We start from the raw sequence: 22,711 nt of genomic DNA on the forward strand, positions 1-22,711 counted from the left end.
CATCTCTGTCACCTTGACACACTCACTCCATTCCTGTCACCTTGAACCCCTCACACTCAATCCATCACCGTCACACTGACCTCTCACACTCACTCCATCACGGTCACCCTGACCGTCTCACACTCACTCCATCACTGTCACACTGACCCCCTCACACTCACTCCATCACTGTCACCCTGACCCCCTCACACTCACTCCACCACCATCACACTGATCCCTTCATTCTCTCTCCATTATTGTCACACTGACTCCTTCAAACTCACACCATCACCATCACCCTGACCCTCTCACACTCACTCCATCCCTGTCACCTTGACACACTCACTCCATTCCTGTCACCTTGACCCCCTCACACTCAATCCATCACCGTCACACTGACCTCTCACACTCACTCCATTACCGACGCACTGACCCCCTCACACTCACTCCATCACTGTCACTCTGACCCCTTCACACTCACTCCACCACCATCACACTGATCCCCTCACTCACACTCCATTACCGTCACATTGACTCCTTAAATCTCACACCATCAAAATCACCCTGACCCTCTCACACTCACTCCATCCCTGTCAGCTTGACACACTCACACTCACTCCATTCCTGTCACCTTGACCTCCTCACACTCAATCCATCACTGTCACACTGACCCCTCACACTCACTCCATCACGGTCAGCCTGACCCCTCACACTCACCCCATTCCTGTCACCCTGATTCCTCACTCTCAATCCATCACCGTCACACTGACCCCTCACACTCACTCCATCACGGTCACCCTGACCGTCTCACACTCACTCCATCTCTGTCACCTTGACACACTCACTCCATTCCTGTCACCTTGACCCCCTCACACTCAATCCATCACCATCACACTGACCTCTCACACTCACTCCATGACCGACGCACTGACCCCCTCACACTCACTCCATCACTTTCACTCTGACCCCTTCACACTCACTCCACCACCATCACACTGATCCCCTCACTCACACTCCATTACCGTCACATTGACTCCTTAAATCTCACTCCATCAAAATCACCCTGACTGTCTCACACTCACTCCATCTCTGTCACCTTGACACACTCACTCCATTCCTGTCACCTTGACCCCCTCACACTCAATCCATCACCGTCACACTGACCTCTCACACTCACTCCATGACCGACGCACTGACCCCCTCACACTCACTCCATCACTGTCACTCTGACCCCTTCACATTCACTCCACCACCATCACACTGATCCCCTCACTCTCACTCCATCACCGTCCCACTGATTCCTTCAAACTCGCTCCATCACCATCATCCTGACCCTCCCACACTCACTCCATCCTTGTCACCTTGACCCCCTCACACTCAATCCATCACCATCACACTGAACCATTCATACTCACTCCATCACTATCACCCTGACCCCTTCACACTGACTCCATTACCGTCACATTGACTCATTCAAACTCACTCCATCACCATCACCCTGACCCTCTCACACTCACTCCATCCCTGTCACCTTGACACACTCACACTCACTCCATCCCTGTCACCCTGACCCCCTCACACTCACTCCATCACCATCACACTGATGCCCTCACTCTCACTCCATCACGGCCACGGTGACCCTCTCACACTCACTCCATCACCGTCACACTGATCACCTCACACTCGCTCCATCGCTGTCACCTTGACACCCTCACACTCACTCCATCACCATCACACTAACCTTCTCTCCCTCACTCTATCACCGTCACCCTAACCCTCTCACACTCACTCCATCATAGTCACACTGATCCCCTCACCCTCACTCCATCACCGACAACCTGTCCCCTCACACACACTCCATCCACTCTGACCCTCTCTCACTCACTCCATCACCGTAACACTGATCCCCTGACATTCACTCCATCACTGTCACACTGACCCCCTCACACTCACTCCATCAGTGTCACACAGACCCCTCACATTCACTACATCATAGTCACCCTGATCCCATCACACTGACTCCATCTTCGTCATCGTGACCCTCTCACACTCACTCCATTCCTGTCACCTTGACCCCCTCACACTCAATCCACCACCGTCACACTGATCCCCTCACTCTCACTCCATCACCGTCCCACTGACTCCTTCAAACTCACTCCATCACCATCACCCTGACCCTCTCACACTTACTCCATCCCTGTCACCTTGACACCCTCACACTCAATCCATCACCGTCACACTGAACCATTCACACTCACTCCATCAGTGTCACCCTGACCCCCACACACTAACTCCATCACTCTCTCACTGATCAACTCTCTCTCCCTCAATAACTGTCACACTGTACCCTTCACACTCAATCCATCTCCGTGACTCTGAGCCTATCGCACTCACTCCATCACGGTCACCCTGAACCCCTCACACTCAGTCCATCACCGTCACCCTGACCCCCTCTCACTCACCCCATCACCGTCACACTAACCTCCTCATAGTCACTTCATCACTGTCAGCCTGACACCCTCACACTTACTGCATCACTGTCAGTCTGACGACTTACACTCACTCCATCACGGTCACACAGAACCCTTCACACTCTCTCCATCTCTGACACCCTGACCCCCTCACCCTGACTCCATTACCGTCACACTGACTCATTCAAACTCACTCCATCACCATCACCCGGACCCTTTCACAATCACTGCATCCCTCTCACCTTGACACACTCAAACTCACTCCATCACGGTCACCTTGACCTCCTCACACTCAATACATCACCGTTACCCTGACCCCGCACAGTCAATCCATCATGGTCACGGTGACCCTCTCACACTCACTCCATCACCGTCACACTGACCTCCTCATAGTCACTTTATTACTGTCACCCTGACGCCCTCACACTCACTCCATCACCGTCACACTGACCCTCTCTCACTTACTCCATCACCGTCACACTGATCACCACACACTCGTTCCATCACTGTCCCCTTGACCCCCTCACACTCACTCCATCACCATCACACTGACCCTCTCTCACTCACTCTGTCACCATCACCCTAACCGCCTCACACTCACTCCATCACAATCACACTGATCCCCTCACACTCACTCCATCAGCGACAACCTGTCCCCCTCACACACACTCCATCACAGTCACTCTGACCCTCTTTCACTCACTCCATCACCGTAACACTGATCCTCTGACATTCACTCCATCAGTGTCACACTGACCCCTCGCATTCACTACATCATAGACACCCTGACCCCATCACACTCACTCCATCTTCGTCACCCTGACCCTGTCACACTCGCTCCATCACGTCAACCTGACCCCCTCACACTCAGTCCATCTCCATCACTCTGACGCCCTCACACTCACTCCATCACGGTTACCCTGACACACTCACACTCACTACATCACCGTCACAGTAACCCCCTCACACTCACTCCATCACCATCACCCTGACCCTCTCACCCTCACTCCATCCTTGTCACCTTGACACACTCACACTCACTCCATCACGTTCACCTTGACCCCCCACACTCACTCCAACACCGTCCAACTGATCCCCTCACTCTCTCAATCACCATCACACTGACTCCCTCGCACGCACTCAATCACAGTCACCCTGACCCCCTCACACTCACTCCATCACCGTCACACTGATCCTCTCACACTCACTCCATCACCGTCACCCTAATCCGCTCACAGTCACTCTATCACTGTCACACTGATCCCCTCACTCTCTCCATCACCGTCACCCTGACCACCTCACACTCACTCAACCACTGTCACACTGATGCCCCCACAACTCATTCCATCACCGTCTCCCTGACCCACTCACACTCACTCAATCACAGTGGCACTGATGCCCGCACTCTCACTCCGTGGACCATCAAACTTAACTCCTCACCGTCAGTCCATCGTCGTCACTCGATCCCCTCCCACTCACTCCATCACAGTCACCATGACCCCCTCACACTCATTCCAAAACTGTCACACTGACACATCACACTCCATTGGCATCACACTAACTGCCTGACACTCACTCCCTCACAGTCAACCTGACACCCTCACACTCACTCCATCACCCTCACCCTGACCCCATCACACTCACTCTATCACCTTCCCCCGACCCCCTCATACTTACTCCATCACCGACACCCTGACCCTCTTACACTCACTGCATCCTCGTCACCATTACCCCCTCACACTCACTCCATTACTGTCACCCAGACACCCTCACACTCTCTCCATCAGGGTCACACTGAACCCCTCACACACACTCCATCACCGTAACACTGATCCCCTCAATTTCACTCCATCTGTGTCACACTGACCCTCTGAAACTGACTCCATTCCCTCACCCTGAACCCCTTACACACACTCCATCATCGTCGTACTACTCCCCTGACACTATATCCATTATCGTCACGCTGAACCCCTCAGACTCATTCCATCACCGTCACCCTGACCCCCACACACTCACTCCATCAGTGTTACACTCACCCTTCACATTCACTACATCGTAATCACCCTAACCCCCTCCACTCTCTCCATCACCATCACACTGACCCTCTCACACTCACTCCATCACCGTCACCCTAATCCGCTCACGCTCACTCTATCACTGTCACACTGATCCCCTCACTCTCTCCATCACCATCACCCTGACCACCTCACACTCACACAATTACTGTCACACTGATCCCGTCACACTCACTCCATCACAGTCACTCTTTCGCTCTCACACTCTCACACTCAATCCATCACCCTCACACTGACCCACTCACACTTACTCCATCACCATCACCCAGACCCCTCACACTCACTCCATCATGGTCACCTTGACCCCCTCACACTCACTCCATAACCTTCACACTGACCTCCTCATAGTCATTTCATCACTGTCAACATAACCCACTCACACTCACTCCATCAATGTCACACTGACCACCTCACACTCACTCTGTGACCATCAAACTGAACTCCTCACACTCAGTCCATCAACGTCACTCTGATCCCCTCACACTCACTCCATCACAGTCAACCTGAACCCCTAACACTCACTTCATCACCGTCACCCTGACAACCTCACACCCACTCCATCACCGTCACCCTGACACCCTCACACTCACTCCATCACCGTCACCCTGACCCCCTCACACTCACTCTATCACCGTCACCCTGACCCTTCATACTCACTCCATCACAGTCACACCTAAAGTCGAGTCATTCCATATACGTTCCTAATCACTTGCTACTTTTGCATATTAACTTTGTTTCATGTCTGTACCAGAATTCATAAGTCCGTTTGCACACTGAGTTTTGAGAGCTCGCGCCATTAAAACTATTTACTGTTGTTTTACCTTTGTTTCATAGTACAAACCTCGGTAGCCCAGCTTATACTGTTTCTACTGAAGGTTTGCACATGAAACTCCCCTGTCCATATCCCATTGCAGACTTTCTACCTCCGCATGACATCTTATTGAATGACTATCTTGGTGGCTGAGCTAATTGATCTCCAATGCAATCAGTCCCCACATTCAAATCATTGACAGGTTCAAAATAGTTGTTGATCTTGCACTGATCTCTGAGGTACTACACGAAGTTCAAATTTTCCAATCAAAAAATTAAAGATTTATCCCTTATGTTAATTTCCTGATAGTTATTCAAGGCTCCACATTCCTGTGTAGCAGCCTACAAAGATTGGATGTCCTCCTCCTGTGCTCTGTAGTGTTCGCAAACATCTGAATGACTTCATCCTCTCCCTTTATAAATCCTTAGGGGGCGCTGAGATCTCCTCGTGTCTCATTGTACCGATCCTGACTGGCTGAATGTGATCTTCCTTTCTCTGTAACTGCCTCGAGGGGTTGAGTGAGAGAACAACACATGGGACAGGAGCAGCAGTTGGCCACTCAGCCCCTCGAATCTGCTGCAGTATTCCGAATGTGCATTGTTGACGTGATTGTAACTGTGCATCCCCTTCCTGTCTGTTCCCAATAAACATGGATTCTCTTGTTCATCAAAGAGCTACAGAACTCAACTTTGAGTATTTTCAGGAACTCCGTCTTCACTGTTCTCGGGGGATGCGAACGCCACAGATCACACAATCCTAAAGAGAAAGGAATGTCCCCGTCTCAGTCTGAAATGGGAAGATCCTTATTCTCAAAATGTGTTCCCCTCAAAGCAATCACCACTGTTTTGAAACACAAGGACACAACAATTAGGAACAGATATAGACCATTCAGTGCCTCAAATCTATCCACATTTCCATTAACTCTCTTCAATCAAATACTTACCAAATGTAGCCTCCACTGAAATCAAAGAAATTCCAGATATTATAAGCTGACAAGATTGTAGGAAATAAGAATATAGAACAATACAGCACAGTACAGCCCTTCAGCCCTCAATGTTGTGCCATGCTTTTAGCCTACTTTAAGATAAAACTAAATGACATACCCTTAATTTTACTTCATTCCACGTGCCTATCCAAGAGACTCTTGACTGTCCCTAATGTATGTGATTCTACTACCACCGCTGGCAGTGCATTTCACACATCCACCACTCTCTGTGTATAAAAAAAAACCTGCCGTTGACAACTCCTAAACACCTTGAAATTATGCTCACTTCGTGGCAACTATTTCCGCCCTGGGGAGAAGTCACTGGCTATTTACTCTCTCTGTAACTTTCACCATCTTGTTCAGCTCTATCAAGTTACCTCTCATCGTTCTTTACTCCAATGAGAAAAGACATAGCTCCATCAACCTTTCTTCATAACACGTGCCCTCTAGTCCAGGCAGCATCCTGGTAAATCTCCTCTGTACCTGCTCTAAAGGTTCCACATCCTTTCTATAATGAGGCGACCAGAACATTTCAAATGTGGTCTCACCAGGGCTTTATAGACCTGCAGCATAATCTCGCGACTCTTAAACTCAGTTTCTTGCTAAAGAAAACCAACACACCATACGCCTTCTTCACAATCCTATCAACTTAGTTGTCAACTGAGAGACCAACAGACGTGGAGCCCAAGATCCGTTTGTTCCTCCACACTACATTTGATCCAGTAATTAGCATTCAAATTCGACTTCCAAAATAAATCCCTTCACAAAATAGGAAATTGGAACAGAATTAGGCCATTTAGCCCCTTGGATCTGCTGTGCCGTTTGATCACAGTTAAAATGTTTCTCATCCACATTCTCCTGCCTTCACCAACTGACCATTGATTCCTTTATTCATGAAAAACGTACTTATCTCCATCTTAAAGAAACCACTGTGTCTGTGTGCAGGCGTGTGCATGTGTTTGTGTATATGTGTTGTGTGTTTAATGTGTCTATGTATGTTTGTGTGCATCTCTGTGAAATGATGGCTCTGTGGTTTTGGGGGTAAATATATTGAAATTGAAATGAACCCCCTAGTCCCCTCCTCCACCTCTACGCCTGTCCCTATTTAGTTTATAGTCATACAACGCCACCCTCTGCTGGTTTCCCCATGCCACTGCACAAGTGTCAGTTCTTTTCTCTCTATCAGAGGACATCAAATACTGTGAATGTCTCACATTGCACGGCTGTTTAGTTTTGCAAATATCTCTGGAAGCACAGAACAGTTTTGTCTGATACCTAGATATATTACCATCACCACTGGGTCAGTTTCAGGACTTTTCAATCCTTTCTCACTGACACCTTGTAGGGGTGAATTATAAAATATTTCAATTTAAAGAACGTGTAATAAATTAATCGCATCACCTTAGAAATGGTTTGGTCAGAGTTGCTTGGATGCAGTTGCAGTATAAATACTCTTTAAGGTGTACACTCTGTGTAACGAATAATCTTTAAAGACAAGTCACTTTCACATTGCAGAACGAGCACAGATATTACTCCTCAGGAGCATTCGCCACTCTGAGTGTACTCAGTACAATTATGATCCTCCTCTATACCCACCACTGTGTGTTTATGCATATGCAGATGGTGCTGTCAGTCTGGGTGGTGCTATGATCTACCTCTCTCTTCCCACCTCCCAAACTGAATCCCTTATGGTTTCCTCCCTTCACTGCTATCAATGAAGTCGAGTGTGAAGGCCAGCAGAGGCGGACATTGCATCACTTTAAACACCACAGAGGCTGGCAGATACGCTGTGCACACGATACGCACATAGACACGCAGATACACACAGACATGAATATAGATACACAGGCACACGTAGAGACTGGTGCAGTCACACAGATACTAAAGCACACAGAGACAAATGCCAATGCACTGATGCACGTGCACACACAGATATACACGCATCAGTACAGACACACCACACACACTGACACACTGACGTTTAGGCAGACATGGAGAATCGGGCAGCATTTATTTTTCGCGTGGTGACATCCTCAATATTTCATTCAGTCGTCTGGTGAGTGCTAATATTTCAGTTGATCTGTTGGGATTCCTGTGCACCCTCACTATAGCTTCCACATCTTTCCTGTAACAAGGTGTCCAGCACTGAACACAATGTTTCAAGTGTGCTGCTACGACACAGCAATGTACCCGTTTGTTACTTAAACCAAACACCCAGAAAAGCTCGCATTGCCTTATAGTCTGTTAATGCACGAGTGACAGAGAACTCGAAAATTCCACTATTTAAAGAAAAATAATGTCAATTTGTTCCTTAACTCTAAGAGTAAACATTGAACAACAACTATTCACAGCTCTAAGCCCCCTTTCTCTGAACTGTTTGTCATCTGCCTCCACCTCTATAAACATATAATGTTCTCTTTTAAAAAATACTAAACTAAAATTACATCAATTTAATTTCAAAACCAGGAAGCGGCTGACATCTCCAGTGTCCTCCTTCTTTCAGGTAGGGATCTCCCTGGGTCGTCTTCTGGCTTTTACTGCAAGGAGGCTTCATTCAAAATAAACATAACTTTAATAGAGAGTGTTTTACATGGCAGTCTCTGTCATTGGCAGTTTACTCTCTGTCTAACTTTCATAATGCTTGCCTCATTGTCCTGTCAAAATCAACTCATGTCATTGGTTCAATGTTGGCAAAACAGCAAATTCAAAATCTGTTTCGTTTATTATATTGAAGCATAATTAAAACCGATTCATTAAATATGAAAAGTTGTCAAAAGAACAACCAAAACTCAAGGTATTTGTTTCACAGTCAAATGTTACATATTTTCAATTTTCCCGTACATTCTGAAACTGCTAGTTAGTCATATGACAGGTTCTTGCAAGCTCTCAATGCAGAAAAGCATTCAACTTTATAGAGCTGCAGCATAACCTCACAGCTCTGAAACCCAGTTCCCCGGTTGGTGAAAGTCAACACACCATGCGCCTTCTCAACAACCACATCGACCTAGGTGGCAACTTTGTGGATGTGTGGACATGGAACACAAGATCCCTCTGTTCTTTAACACTGCCAAGAATCCTGCCTTTAACCCTGTTATCTGCATGCAAATTTTATGTTCGAAAGTGAATGACTTCACACTTTTTTCAGATTTAACTCGACCTGCCACTCCTCAGCTCAGTTCTGTCAATGTCTTGTTGCAACGTACAACAACCTTCCACACTATCCACAACTCCACCAACCTCCGTGTCATCGGCAAGCGTATTAACCCACCCTCCCAATTCCCCATTCAACTCTTATAAAAATCACAAAAAGCAGAGTTCCCAGAACTGATGACAGCAGAACACCCCTGGTCACCGAGCTCCAGGCTGAGTACTTTCTATCTACCACTATCCTGTGTCTTTTATCAGTCAGCCAATTCTGTATCTAGATAGCCAGATTTCCCTGCATCCTATGCCTCCTTACTTTCTGAATGAACCTACCATTGGTAACTTTATTAAATAACTTGCAAAAATCGAAATACACCACATCTAATGCTCTACCTTCATCTATGTGTTTTTTTCACATCCTCAAAAAATTCAATAAGACTTATAAGGCATGACATGCTCCTCACAAAGACACGCTGACTGCCTCTAATCAAACTATAGTTTTCCTAGTAATCGTAAATTGTGTCTCTCAAATCCTCTCCAATACTTTGCCCATCACTGGCATAAGACTGATTGGCCTCTAATTCGCACGATTATCCCTATTCCCTTTTCTGAACAAGGGAATAACATTTTCCAACCTTTTATAATCTGGCACAAATCCAATGGACAGTGAGGACACAAAGATCATCGCAAAACACACAGCAACCTCTTCTGTCGCTTCCTGTGGTATCCTAGCTTATATCCCATCTGGCCAAGATTTACCTATTCTTATTTTTCTCATAATTTTCAGCGCTTCCTCCTGTTCTAGCATATCAGTCTGTTTCACACTGTACCCAAAAACGTGAAGGTCCCTCTCGGTACTGAATACTGAAGCAAGGCATTCATTAAGGACCTCCCCTACCTCCTCCAGCTCCTGGCGCAAGTTCCCTGCAGTATCCTGATCAGCCCTACCCTCACTCAGGCCATAATCTTGTGGTTCTGTTCGCCGAGCTGGAAGTTTTTGCTGCAAACGTTTCGTTCCCTGGCTAGGGAACATCATCAGTGCTATTGGAGCCTCCTGTGAAACGCTGCTTTGATGTTTCTTCCGGTATTTATAGTGGTAGCACTGGTGATGTTCCCTAGCCAGGGACCAAAACCTTTGCAGCAAAAACTTCCAGCTCGGCGAACAGAACCACAACAACGGACACCCGAGCTACAAATCTTCAACCAGACTTTAATCTTGTTCCTCACATAGGTGTAGAACGTCTTAAGATTAACTTTAATCCGACTTACCAAGTCTTTTTCATGCCTGCTTCTTGCTGTCCTGAGGTGAGTCTTCACTTCCTTCCTGACTACCTTGTAACCCTCTCGAGCCTGTCTGATCCTTACCTACTTAGCTTTAAGTCATCTTCCTCCTTCCTGTTAAGATATTTTATATCCATTGACACAATGGGGATATGGGGCTGTAAATGGATGGGAAGTGCACATCCTGTCACTTCCAGCATGGACTGCAATTTTCCCCACGTTGGGCAGTGATCGAACACAATGTTATTGAACAATGCACTGGGTCAGTGTACAAAGTTCTACATGCTGTGATGGTAACTGCTCCTGGTTTAGAGATCAATGCACTGGGGTGGTGTACACTGCTGTACATACTGGGAGGGTAACTGCTCCTGGTTTACAGATCAATGCTCTAGGGTGGTGTATACAGCTTTACAGGCTGGGAGAGTACCTGCTCCTGGTTTTCACAGCAATGCACTGCTGTTCACTGCATAGGAGAGGTAGTTCATGGACTGGCGTGGTCTGCATAGATTGCTGGGTTGTCCTGAGCAGTACACTAGCCTGGTCTGAACACTGCGACTTACTGCACAGTTATATCATCTGGGTTATGGTGTCTGATTCTTTGGCATGGATTTCAGCTGATTTATCAGCACATTTACTTCATATTCTTATTTTTGTTATTGGACTTTCGAAAGTACTACTCATCCAGTTAATCCCATTTGTCTGAGTAGAGCCATGTTTACTGAACTTGCCGATCAAGTAATCATCCGATTTTAACATGAATATCCGTACTTCTGTACCTTAACCTCGCCGTTGGTGCTCATATCCCTGGAATCCCGGGGAAATCATTATGAAGCTCAGAAACAAGATGCAAAATGTATGGCTCACGTCCCGTCTGTGGGTCCCATTTGTCTCCCTAGTGTATCGACCGCTGGCATTGTGAAGCTCAGAAACAAGGAAATGGTGTGTATCCGGCTGTTTACTTCCTGATGTTTCCCATGTGGTGCTCCATAGACAGGAAGGTGTTTGCTGGGCCGTTTTTCACGTCCCAGTGTGCCCCAATTGGAGCTCCATGGACAGGTGTATGTGTGTGCTGGGCTCTGTTTCACTTCCTGGTGTCTCCCATGTGTTACTGCATTGACATGTATGTGTGTGCTGGGCTGTTGCTCACTTCCAGGTGTGTCCCATGTGGTGCTCCATGGACAGGGGTGTTTGTGTTTGACTGTTGTTTACTTCCCGATGTGCCAATGTGGAATCCCATGGACAGGATTGTGTGTGTGTGTGTCTGCGTGCTGGGCTGTTGCTCACTTCCCGGTGTGTCCCATGTGGTACTCCAAGGATTGGGGTGTACGTGTTTGACTGCTGCTCACTTCCCGATGTGCCCCAACCAGGGATCCATGTTGGACAGGGTTTACAGCAGCTTTAGACACTCCTTTCAACCTTGGTCTGTGCGTGTCCACTGAATACCTGTGCTTGTCCCTCACAGATGATTGTGTGGTCAGTAACACGAGGAAACCTCCCGAGTACTATTGGAAAAGAGCAGGCATCTAACTTGTAGCTGATTTACTTCTGACTTGAAAAGTTAGTGGAGGTGCTGGGGATGGTTTGCTGGAGGTTGTGCTGTGACTTGCCACAGACATTCAGGGAGACCTGAGGATTTGGTGACCCAACTCTGGATGGAGCATAGGGACTGTAGTTACAACAACTGTGTCTGTAACATGAACAACAAATAGAGCAGAGGCTGCACAGAGAGGAGGATCTGAAACCACAGAGTGTGCCTGGGAAAAGAGATCTGCTGTATCCACACCGGGTTTTCCAGGAACAGCTTCCCAAGGTACATTTAACTCCGGAGCAGAGTGTGACGGGACCTGATTGAACAAGGAGCTGGTCACAGAGTGGTTTCACTTCCTTCAACATGACTAGAACCTTCACACCAGGGAGGACGGTGCTGCTAGTGGCTGTTAGGGTTACTGTTTCATTCAGCTTATATGATCAGGAACTTTCCAGGCAGAAGTGGGTGACAGCTCCATTATCTCCCAGTATGCCGACGTTAATGTCACCATTTGGAGGATATATATGGTGGTTGAGAGCAATGGGGTCCATGGAAACATCAGGGAGATGGAGCAACACTTCACATGTCTGATTGGGGTCAGAATGAACCCTCTAGTACACACACTGCATCACTAAGTCCTGTAGTATTTTTCCATTTCAGTAACATACTACATACCATTCTTCCTAAAGAAAATGACAGACTATATATTATCTTAAATCCCATTTGCTAAACGTTAATACATTGATTTCACCTGTCCACATCCAATTACGTCTCTCCACCTTCCCTTGATAATTTAGTTTCCTGTTTGTCTTAGTTAAATCGGCAAAAACTTAGTTCCAGTACATTTGTTCCACTCCTCCTGATCATTGATACAGATTGTAAAGAGCTGTGCGCCCAGTACTGGTCACTGTGTGACTCCACTGGTGATGTTCTGTCAAACTGACTAATGTTGATTTATCTGGAGTGCCTGCTTTCTGTCTGATAACCAGTCCTCCCCCATTTATGTGTAACATATTCAAAGCACTGAATATGAACGAGGAGCATCAGTTTTGCAATCCAACCCCTCAGGCCTGTTCCGACATTGAATACAATCATAGCTGATGGCATTGCGGCCTCAGTTCCACGTTCCTGTCCGCTCTCCATATTCCTTCGTTTACTCAATATGTCAGCACATACTGCATTCTGAGGCATTGAGTTACACAGAATCCCAACATTGCGACAGAAGTATGTTCTCCTCACCCCTGTTTCAATTCTCCTACACCTCATCCTCAAACTATGGTTTAAGATAGTTCGAGATTGTCCCACATGAGGAAATACCAACTTCACATCTACATTGTCAATCACCTTTAACATCGTCCAGACCTCTGACATCTCCTCTCATTATTCCAAACTCCAGGCAGTGTTGGCCTGAACTACTCAATCTCTCATCAGAGGACAAACTCCTCATCTCTGGAGTCAATCTAGTAAACCACTTCTGAACTGCTTCCATGGCAAATACATCCATCCTACAGTCAGGACATCAACACTGCACACAGTACTCAGTTGCGATCTCAACCTCCCTCCCTTCATTTCCCTTGTTTTAGAAATAAATACCAAAGTTGCACTTGCCTTTCTCATTATCTGCTGTACCTACATCTGAGTATTCTGTAGTATGGACGAGGCCAGCCGGATCCCTCTGCACCTAATCATTCTGAAGTCTCTCTCCATTTGGATAATAATTTGCCTTTCTGCCACACTGTTCCAAGCGGATACGCTCTTCTGTGAAATGTTGCCCCAACCTATGCATATACATTTTCTAATTTCTTGCATCTTCATTGCAATTTCGCACCTGAGTTAGTGCCATCTGTCAATTGGGTTATAACATGTTCTATCCTCTCAACTAGGTAAGATTATAGAATGTAAATAGTTGGGGCTGGGTGACCAATACATATGGTTTCCTAAAAGTTGAATTTTGTCAAACAGAAAATGACCCATATTTTTCCATCTCACTGCATTTTCTTGTTTCACCAAGCCTATATCCAAGCTGATAAATTACTTTTAATCGTAAACGATTTTATTCTGCAGACTAATCATTTGTGCAGAGCAATTAAATGCCTTCTGCAAGTCCAAGTATTTCATCTGTAGGATCCCCATGATCCAAATCATGTTGATTCTGATGGATTGTGGTTTGACTTTTCAAATTTCTTTTCATTAATTCCAGAATAATAGATTTTAACAATATTTCTTACATTTCAACAGCTTCTCACTATTATATATTCCATAGCGAAGGTGATAATTCTAAATTCTTACCTCTCTATAATCTCTTTGTTCGCTCCTATCCTGTATAATTGGCACCTGGCTTGAAGTGACCTGCTCTGATTGTTCTGTGAGAGGTCTGAGTCGCTGAATGGACTCATTATCTTCCTTGTGCACAAAGTCGATCGGCTGATGTCTTTCTGATGTTCCACATCACCATGTCAATGATCTGCCTGTTCTCCTCCTGTTGATGCGTGTGTGTCGTGTGGGCTTATGCAATCTTACTGTTGCTGTGTAACAGTTTGAGGTGCTGCAAAAACCTTCTCATATTGCTCCATCACAGGCTGGAAATACTGAACGGACTCTCCTGCATCCCTGATAGAGGACTGAGGGAATGATTGGTCTTCTTCTGTTCCCATACACGAGACACGTGAGGTAAACTTCTTCATCCTTTCCCAAAAGAAATCTTATAGTTTGCATCCTTCTCCAATTCCCGTGCAACAGGCTCGATGTTACTGAATGTCTTCCTGGTATCCCAGTGCAACAATCTCCAGTCCCTGTGTGACCTCTTCCAGTTCCTATGTTACAGACTTGAGGAGGCTGAATAGACTGATCCTATTGCAGCATAACAGGGTACTGGTGCTGCATGGCCTACTCTGTGCCCAGTGTTATCGACTCGAGGAGCTGACTGGCCTCTTCCTGTAACTGTATATCAGGCTCCGGGGCTGAATAGCCTCTTCCTGTTCTGGTGTAACAGGGTCACTGTCCTTCGAGACACTATTTCCTAATACATGTCAGAAGGCGCTGATCGAGAGAGTGCCCGTACTCTGAAGCACTCTCGTCTCCATATCTGACTTACAATGACTAACCATTAATATAGTCTTTTTCTGTGCAAAGTCCTGAAGCTGAAATTAACAAAAGAAGTCCCTCTCAGATACCTCATAATTTCTGGTACATCTGCTCAAAATTCATCATGAACTTCCCGTCAAAAAAAATCTCCCAAACAGGAAACTCATCTGGACTCCTAGAACCTAAAGCCAGAATTCATCAATACCGGCTGGAATCCTACCAATCCTAAAATGGGAGTGAAAGCGGAAGTTGTTGATTTGTAAAGTGCCCTTAACTTGTCCCATCATTCTCCATGCTTTCACTGTGTTAAGGACAATCGGTTTCTGCAATTCTCCATAACTGTCCTTAAATTGTCCATGAACAACAGATTAATGAGGGGACAATTTGCCTGGAAGGCCTCGATGTCCAGTCAAATTGACCATAGGTCCTGACAAGCCCAATCAGCCACATCGGATAGCAAGGAACTTAGTTGTTATTTCTTAAAGCATGGAAAATCGACACGCCCCCATTCACTGTGGATACTGCAATTTGTGCAGATTAATAGGATGCCACTTGTGATGCCAATTGAAAGATCAAAGCCAACTTTTAAGCCTCCGTAGCGCCTGCATAGGCAGGGTCAAAGAGAACATTGGCATGGGGTATCATAAACAAGGAAGAACATTCATTTTAGCCAGAGCTAACCCAAACAGGATATTGGAAGATTCTGTCTTATCTTCTCTAGCAACTCCACGAAGTTAACTTTATATAATTGATTGAAGGCTTGGATGAATAAAATACCTAAATCTCCTTATGACCATCTGGAAGGGGATCAGATTCCACCCCAACGTCAGGTACTCTAATAAGACCCCCAACAGGAATGGCCTACGATTTCATAAAATTGATTTTATATCCTGAGAAAGATCCAAATAAATTAATCATTTGTATTAAACAGGGCACAAATATCATTGGGTTAGTTATAGAGAGAGGAACGCCATCTGCTTGAAGGGTGATCTTATGCCTTCCTGATTCCACCTCCATGGCAGCGATATTGGCGTTCCTCCGTCTGGCTTCTGCCAATGGCTCAATCATTACTGTAAATGGTAACAGTGAAAGGGGGCAACTTTGCTGGCTGTTGCTGTCAATACTACAATTGTCAGACCTTATACCATTAGTGAAATCCGCTGCTTTTGGGTCAGTATATAACATTGCCACCCACCTGGCAAAGACCCCTCCAAGGCCAAACCATTCAAGGACATAAAAGGTGCACATCTACTCCATCTGGTCAAATGCTTTCTCTGCATCCAAGGAGACTACCGAGCCTGGAATCGAACCTTGCTGGCACACTGGAACCATATTTAGCACTCTTCTAATATTATCAGAGGACGAACGGCCCCTAATAAAAATGGTTCTCTTTCACAATGGGCCTTCAAAGCCAGCATCTTCGACAAAATTTTAAAGTCCACGTTTAATAATGATATAGCCATATACAAAGTGCAATCCTCTGATACTTTCCCTCCCTTGAGAATAAGATAAATATTTCCTTCTTTCAGAGAGGATGGGAGGGAGTCCTGACTGTATGAATAATTGTACATTTTCAACATTGGCCCAGCCAGCATGTCTATGAACTCCTTCTAAAGTTTACTCCGAAAATCCATCTAGGCCGGTGGCTATACCAATCTCGAGCTGCCTCACTGTCTCCTGTATCTCTCGGATTGTCAGAGGGGCATTCTAAAGAGACGCCTGTTCTGAACTTACACCTGGGAGGTCCAAGGTCTTAATAAAGGACTCCATCGTCGCTAATCAGTCCTCCCAGCCCGCTGACTGGAACTACCTCGAGTAGAACCACCTGAATGCTGCATTAATCTTTTTGGGATCGCCGGTGATAATAGCAGCAATCTTTTTTTCTGGCCAAGTATGCCGAATATCTACCTGGTTATCACCATGCTCGAATAACTTCTGTTTCGCAAATGAAATCTCTCCCTTTGCTGTCTGGGCAAGTGCAGCATTCAGAGCAGTCCGAAGGGCTGTCATCTGCTGCAATTAAGTTATAGGCGGTCTGATAAAATATGATATTGCAGCTCTCTTCAGAACGCCTCCAGCATATGCTGCTGCTCTCCCTTCTGCCGCTTCTGAGTCACCGAGTAAGAAATGATCAAATCCCTTGTATAGGCGTTGGCAGTCTCCCAGAGCACCGTCGGATTATTGGCCGTGCACAAGTTAATGTTCCAAAAAAAATTAAATTCCCCCTAAAAATACTCAATGAATGTGCTATCCTTCAGGATGAAAGGATCCACGTGCCAGTGCCGTGAGCCTGTCCCATCGCCACCATCCTTGACCTCCATGTACACTGCCACATGGTCAGAAATGGCTATGTTCCCAATTCTACAGGACAGCACCAAATTTAGAAAGACTAATGGTGCAAACAACATGTCAATCCCGCTATAGCACCTCTATGGGTTCGAAAAAAAGGTGAAGTCCCTATCTTCAGGGTGAAGACATCTCACACATCCAACAACCCAGCTACCTGTTCAGGTCCACCAGCTGCCTTGGTGGCGGGGAAATACCCGCGGGATCCCTCGACATCATATCCACGTCGGGGTCCATACGTCAGTTAAAGTCTCCCCTTAATTGTACGACGTGCCCCAAGGATCATCAACCTGGAGAGCCCATCTATTTGAAATTTGATGGGGTGTGCTGGGGGCAATATTAATCAAGGTCCAGTTTTCCTCTCCATTTATTAAAACTTGAAGGATCAGAGACCACTTACATACATTCTTAATTTGTTCAAACAATTGAAGTGCAAGGTTCTGATGAATGAGTATAGCTACTTCTCTACTTGTTGTATTAAAGGATGAGAAAACACCCGTCTGAACCTTCCCTGTTGTAACTTTAAATGCTCCTTATTGGTTAGATGTGTTTCTTGCAGCAAAGCTACATCAACCATTTCCTTTTTAAGGCTTGAACGTATTTTTTTCTCTTAAACAGTGAATGGCTCCCTTTAACTTTGCAGGTGCACCATTTAAACGAGTGGTTATCCATAACCATCCGAAGCAGTCCATGATCACTGGGAGAAAATCCCCATTTATAGCGCCGAGTGAAAGCTGTAAACAGTTCGTATAAACTTTAAAATATAACTACAAAACAAGCAAATCAACACTTTAAACAATTATTTTTACCATGAACCAAAATAGAACACAAATAAGCATAGACTTTCCCCCTTGCACACAGGGGACGCTCATCCAACCCATTAAACCCCCATGACTCCTCCTAGCTGAAGCCGCACCCAACCCAGACAAAACAAAGTTAAAATATGTTACATGGGTCTTACAACAAGAAAATTAAAAGTTGGCATTCAACCCCGTCCCATCCATACCTTCACCTGAGGCAGTCCTGATGAAACAAATGTAACTACTCTACCTCCCCCAACCCCTTTTCTATTCCGTACAAAGAGAGAGAAACAAAAAGCAAATGATAGAAAAAAAAACAAATGATGATGGGAGGGGAGGAAGAAAGGAGGAGAGAGAAAAAGGAAAATTGGTACCTCCACACGCTAAATAAAACCCAAACCGAGGTAAACTATGGAAACCCCAGAGAAAGCAAAGGGAACACATTTGCCCATATTATTTGAACCAGCAATCTATTTTAATGTATACAGGAAGTCATTTGCATTTTCTGGTGAGTCAAAATTAAACACAGACCCTCCATGGCTGAAACGTAATATTGCTGGATATCTTACCAAGTACAGAATATTCACATCCCTCAGCTTCCTTTTTGCCTTATCAAAGATTTGCCTCTTGTGGACCATAACCGTAGAACGGTCTTGGAAAATCATAATTCGTGATCCTTTGTAGATCAGAACCAATATATCCTCCAGCAGGGCTCTAAAAGCTTCCAGCACCTGTTTTTCCCTATCGTGCTGGAGTTGCACAAGGACCAGGCAGGGGTGCTGGTCTGATCCGGGCCTGCACGCTGCGACCCAGTAGACCCGCTCGACCCGCACCCAGTCTGCCCCACTTCCAGCTTCAAAAAACTGTGTGAGCCATTGTTCCAAGTATCTGACGAGCTGGCTTTCTTGTTCCCGTTCGGGCAGCCTGACCAAGCTGATGTTCTTCTGACGGCTCTGATTTTCGAGGTCATCGACCTGCTCTACTAAGGCAGGTACCCAACATTCCCGGGTTTGGACCTGACCCGCTGAGGATTCTGCCATGGTTTCCGAAGCGGCGGTCTGCTCTTCCACCTCCACGACGTGTGGCCTGAGACGCTGGATCTCCTGGTCATGTTTCTGCAGCTTGGCTGAGATCAGTTCCAGCATGGTTCAGGTCTCCTCCATTGCTGAATCAATCTTCTCTCGCAGGCTCCTGCACTCCGCGGGCAAAATCTGTTCCACAAATAAGTTCCCTGGGGTGCTCGCGGAGGCCGACATCACAGTCGCAGGCGGATCCATTGCTGCAGTGGCCTGCTGGTTGTGATCCTCGTGGTCATTTTCCAGTAGGCATTTTCCTTACCTACTTAAAATGGCTGAGAGCAAACCTGGGGATCAAAAACGAACGATGTTTACCACAATAGAGAAGAAATAGAGGATAAACGCACCACTTTGTCTGGGTTATGGTGCAGAGCTCAGCAGGGCAGTCCTACTGGATCGCTGCCATCATACATCTTCCCCGAATAATCACTGTTAACAAACAGTGGTTTGAAGATGTTTCTTGTAGATGGAGACAATTGAGAACCATTGGATGTAATATCTTTGGATATTCAGCTGGATATTTAAGAGTTCAGAACGTGAATAGTTAATAAAATTAAACCAAAGTATTTCAGGAGGGACATTTGGAAATGGAAAGGTAAAAGTGAAGTTGGCCTTCATTGAAAGGGAATTGGAATATCGAAGTAAAGGCGTTCTGCACAGGCTGCGTGCAGTGCAGATGAGATTATACCTGTGTTCCGTAATGTTTCAAAAAATCAGAGGTAATCTCAGCAGATCTTAGAAAATTCACGAGCAGCAGACTGACTAATACAGGGGCATGGCGAAGTGCATCGGGTAAGATTAAGAGGAAATGCCAAAATCTTCTCCAAAAACATCAAGCAGAACAGAATAACCAGTGAACAATTATGACCCATTTCAAAACCAAGCGGGCTATCTGTGTGTGAAGTTGGTGAACATTGATAGATTGTGACACGAGAGTTTCACATCTCTTTTACTTGGGAGAAGAAGGAGGCAGGTACAGAATTCAAGAAGATGCATCGTGAAGCTCTCGAACAGATTGATATAAGATGTAAGTTGGGATTGATGGTTTTGGATGATGTAAAGTCCAGATGAGTTGTATCTCACGATGCTGTTGGAGACAAGAAAGGAAATTATCTAACGTAAATGTTTATGTCGAATCTGACCACAAAGGAGATGCCAGAGGACTAGATAACGGCTATATGTTCTCAAGTTACTGGAAAGGTGGTGGTGTACCACAGCGAGCAGTTCAGTGTATCTTATTATTTGTATACTCATAAATGATGTAGATCTGAATATTGAGGGGAGAGTGTGGGGTGGGGGGCGAGTGTAATAAGTAATTTTATGTTGATGCAAAGATTGGCCGGGTGGTTGGCAGTGAAAAAGAAGGCCTTATTTTACAGGAAGAGACAGATAGGCAGATGGGCAGATCAATGGCAGATGGAATACAAACTGATAAATTTGAGGTGATACAGTGTGGAAGAAGGAATCACATAGTGGAGTATTCAAGGAATGGCAGCGCACTAGGAAGCTCATAGAGTGTTTCTCCACATATCCCTGAATGTAACTGGACAGTGTAATAGCCAGTTAAGAAAACACAAGGGACTGTAGGCACAGAGTTTATACATTGAGGTGAAATACAATGAACCAAACAGGCCATTTGTTAGGCCAGAGATAGAATACAGTCTGCAGTTCTAGGAGCCACATTGCAGGACTAGTTTCGGTTTCTCAGTAACATCAGAAGCTATTGGGGTCTTAACAGAGTTGGAAGCGTCAATGGAAGTCTACTAGCTGCAACTCTCTCTGAATTTTCACTTGATATTTTTTCCATCCTCGATTGGAGAACTTCATCTGAGAATCTGTGTCTGAACTTTCCTTTTTGCCAAGTATGTGTTTATGGGATATTACTGTACCAGAACTCTTAATTAATAATGGTTGCCCTATCTATCATTCTGATAAGATTTCCAAAAGACTTATTTTTCGGAATTCCAATTTATTTGCCTGTGTTGTGTTTTTCTTAACGTCTTGTAGTTTAATCAGTCACATTGCATTTGGAGCAAACACTTTACATTTCCTTTAAAATAAGAAATCATTCCAGTCTAGACCACCACCTTCAAATATTTTTGAGTGGTTCTGGTGTGGTCCGAAACACGTGACTCCTTCCCTTCCTGTGTAATTGGTTGGAGGCACTAAATGGGCTACCTCTACTCTTCTCCAATCATTTCATTGAGCTGAATGACTTCCTCATATTCCTGTGAAACTAGCGTGAGGGGCTGAATGAGCTCCTCCTTTTAACTGTGGAAATGTGCAGTGTCCAGCAGTACTGTTATATGAATGTCACCGATACTTCAACAGAACAAGCCTGAATGTTGTCCGGGTCTTTCTGCACATGGGCACAGACTGGTTCAGAAGCTGAAGGAGTCTTTTTTTTCTGAATATTGCATGATTTTCTGTACACCCCCCTTCCCACCACCGTGTCATCTTATGGTGTGGGCAAGGCATTTGTGTAACAGCTGAAGATATTTGTGCTGAGGAAGCGTCCTTGAGGATCTTTTGCAGACATGTCCAGGACTGCATGGATTTATGTACACAAAATACAATCATTGTGCTTTATGCTTTAAATTACACTAAAAAGAGAAATTTACAACTCATTGCCATTAAGTGAAATCCAGCTCAGGCTCCTTGAGACCGACCTCAGTTAAATGCTGCCTTCCTGTCAGGGTCAGACACTCTTCCCTGGGCCCTTGTGTTCACATTTTTTGCTCATATCAACAGGTCGCGGTGTGAGGGCAGGGAGTGCTTTCTAACCAGTCAGGGAGTTGATGGCTGTGAAGAATTGAACATGAAAGAGGATATTAGATCCTATGATATTATTGTTGAGAAAGGCAGGCTTGCGATGTGGGGGCGATGGGGTTGTCGGGGTGTGCGGATGGTGTGGATGAATGACATACTCCTGTTTGTGATGTTCTCACGTTCTGTTATTGGAAAGTAGAGGCTATTATTTTCCTGGAAGCTCTATTATTGAATATTGCCAGATTGTCTGGATTATCTCTGGGTGAGGAATGGGGCCGTACTCACAGTGAAACTGGGTCTACAGTTTGACCAATAAATGAAGCACACATTGCAGAAAGGGGAAGCGCAGTTAGGAGTGACGA

This window comes from Hemiscyllium ocellatum, chromosome 38 (assembly GCF_020745735.1).
Source record: "Hemiscyllium ocellatum isolate sHemOce1 chromosome 38, sHemOce1.pat.X.cur, whole genome shotgun sequence".
In the NCBI taxonomy this organism is placed as follows: domain Eukaryota; kingdom Metazoa; phylum Chordata; class Chondrichthyes; order Orectolobiformes; family Hemiscylliidae; genus Hemiscyllium; species Hemiscyllium ocellatum.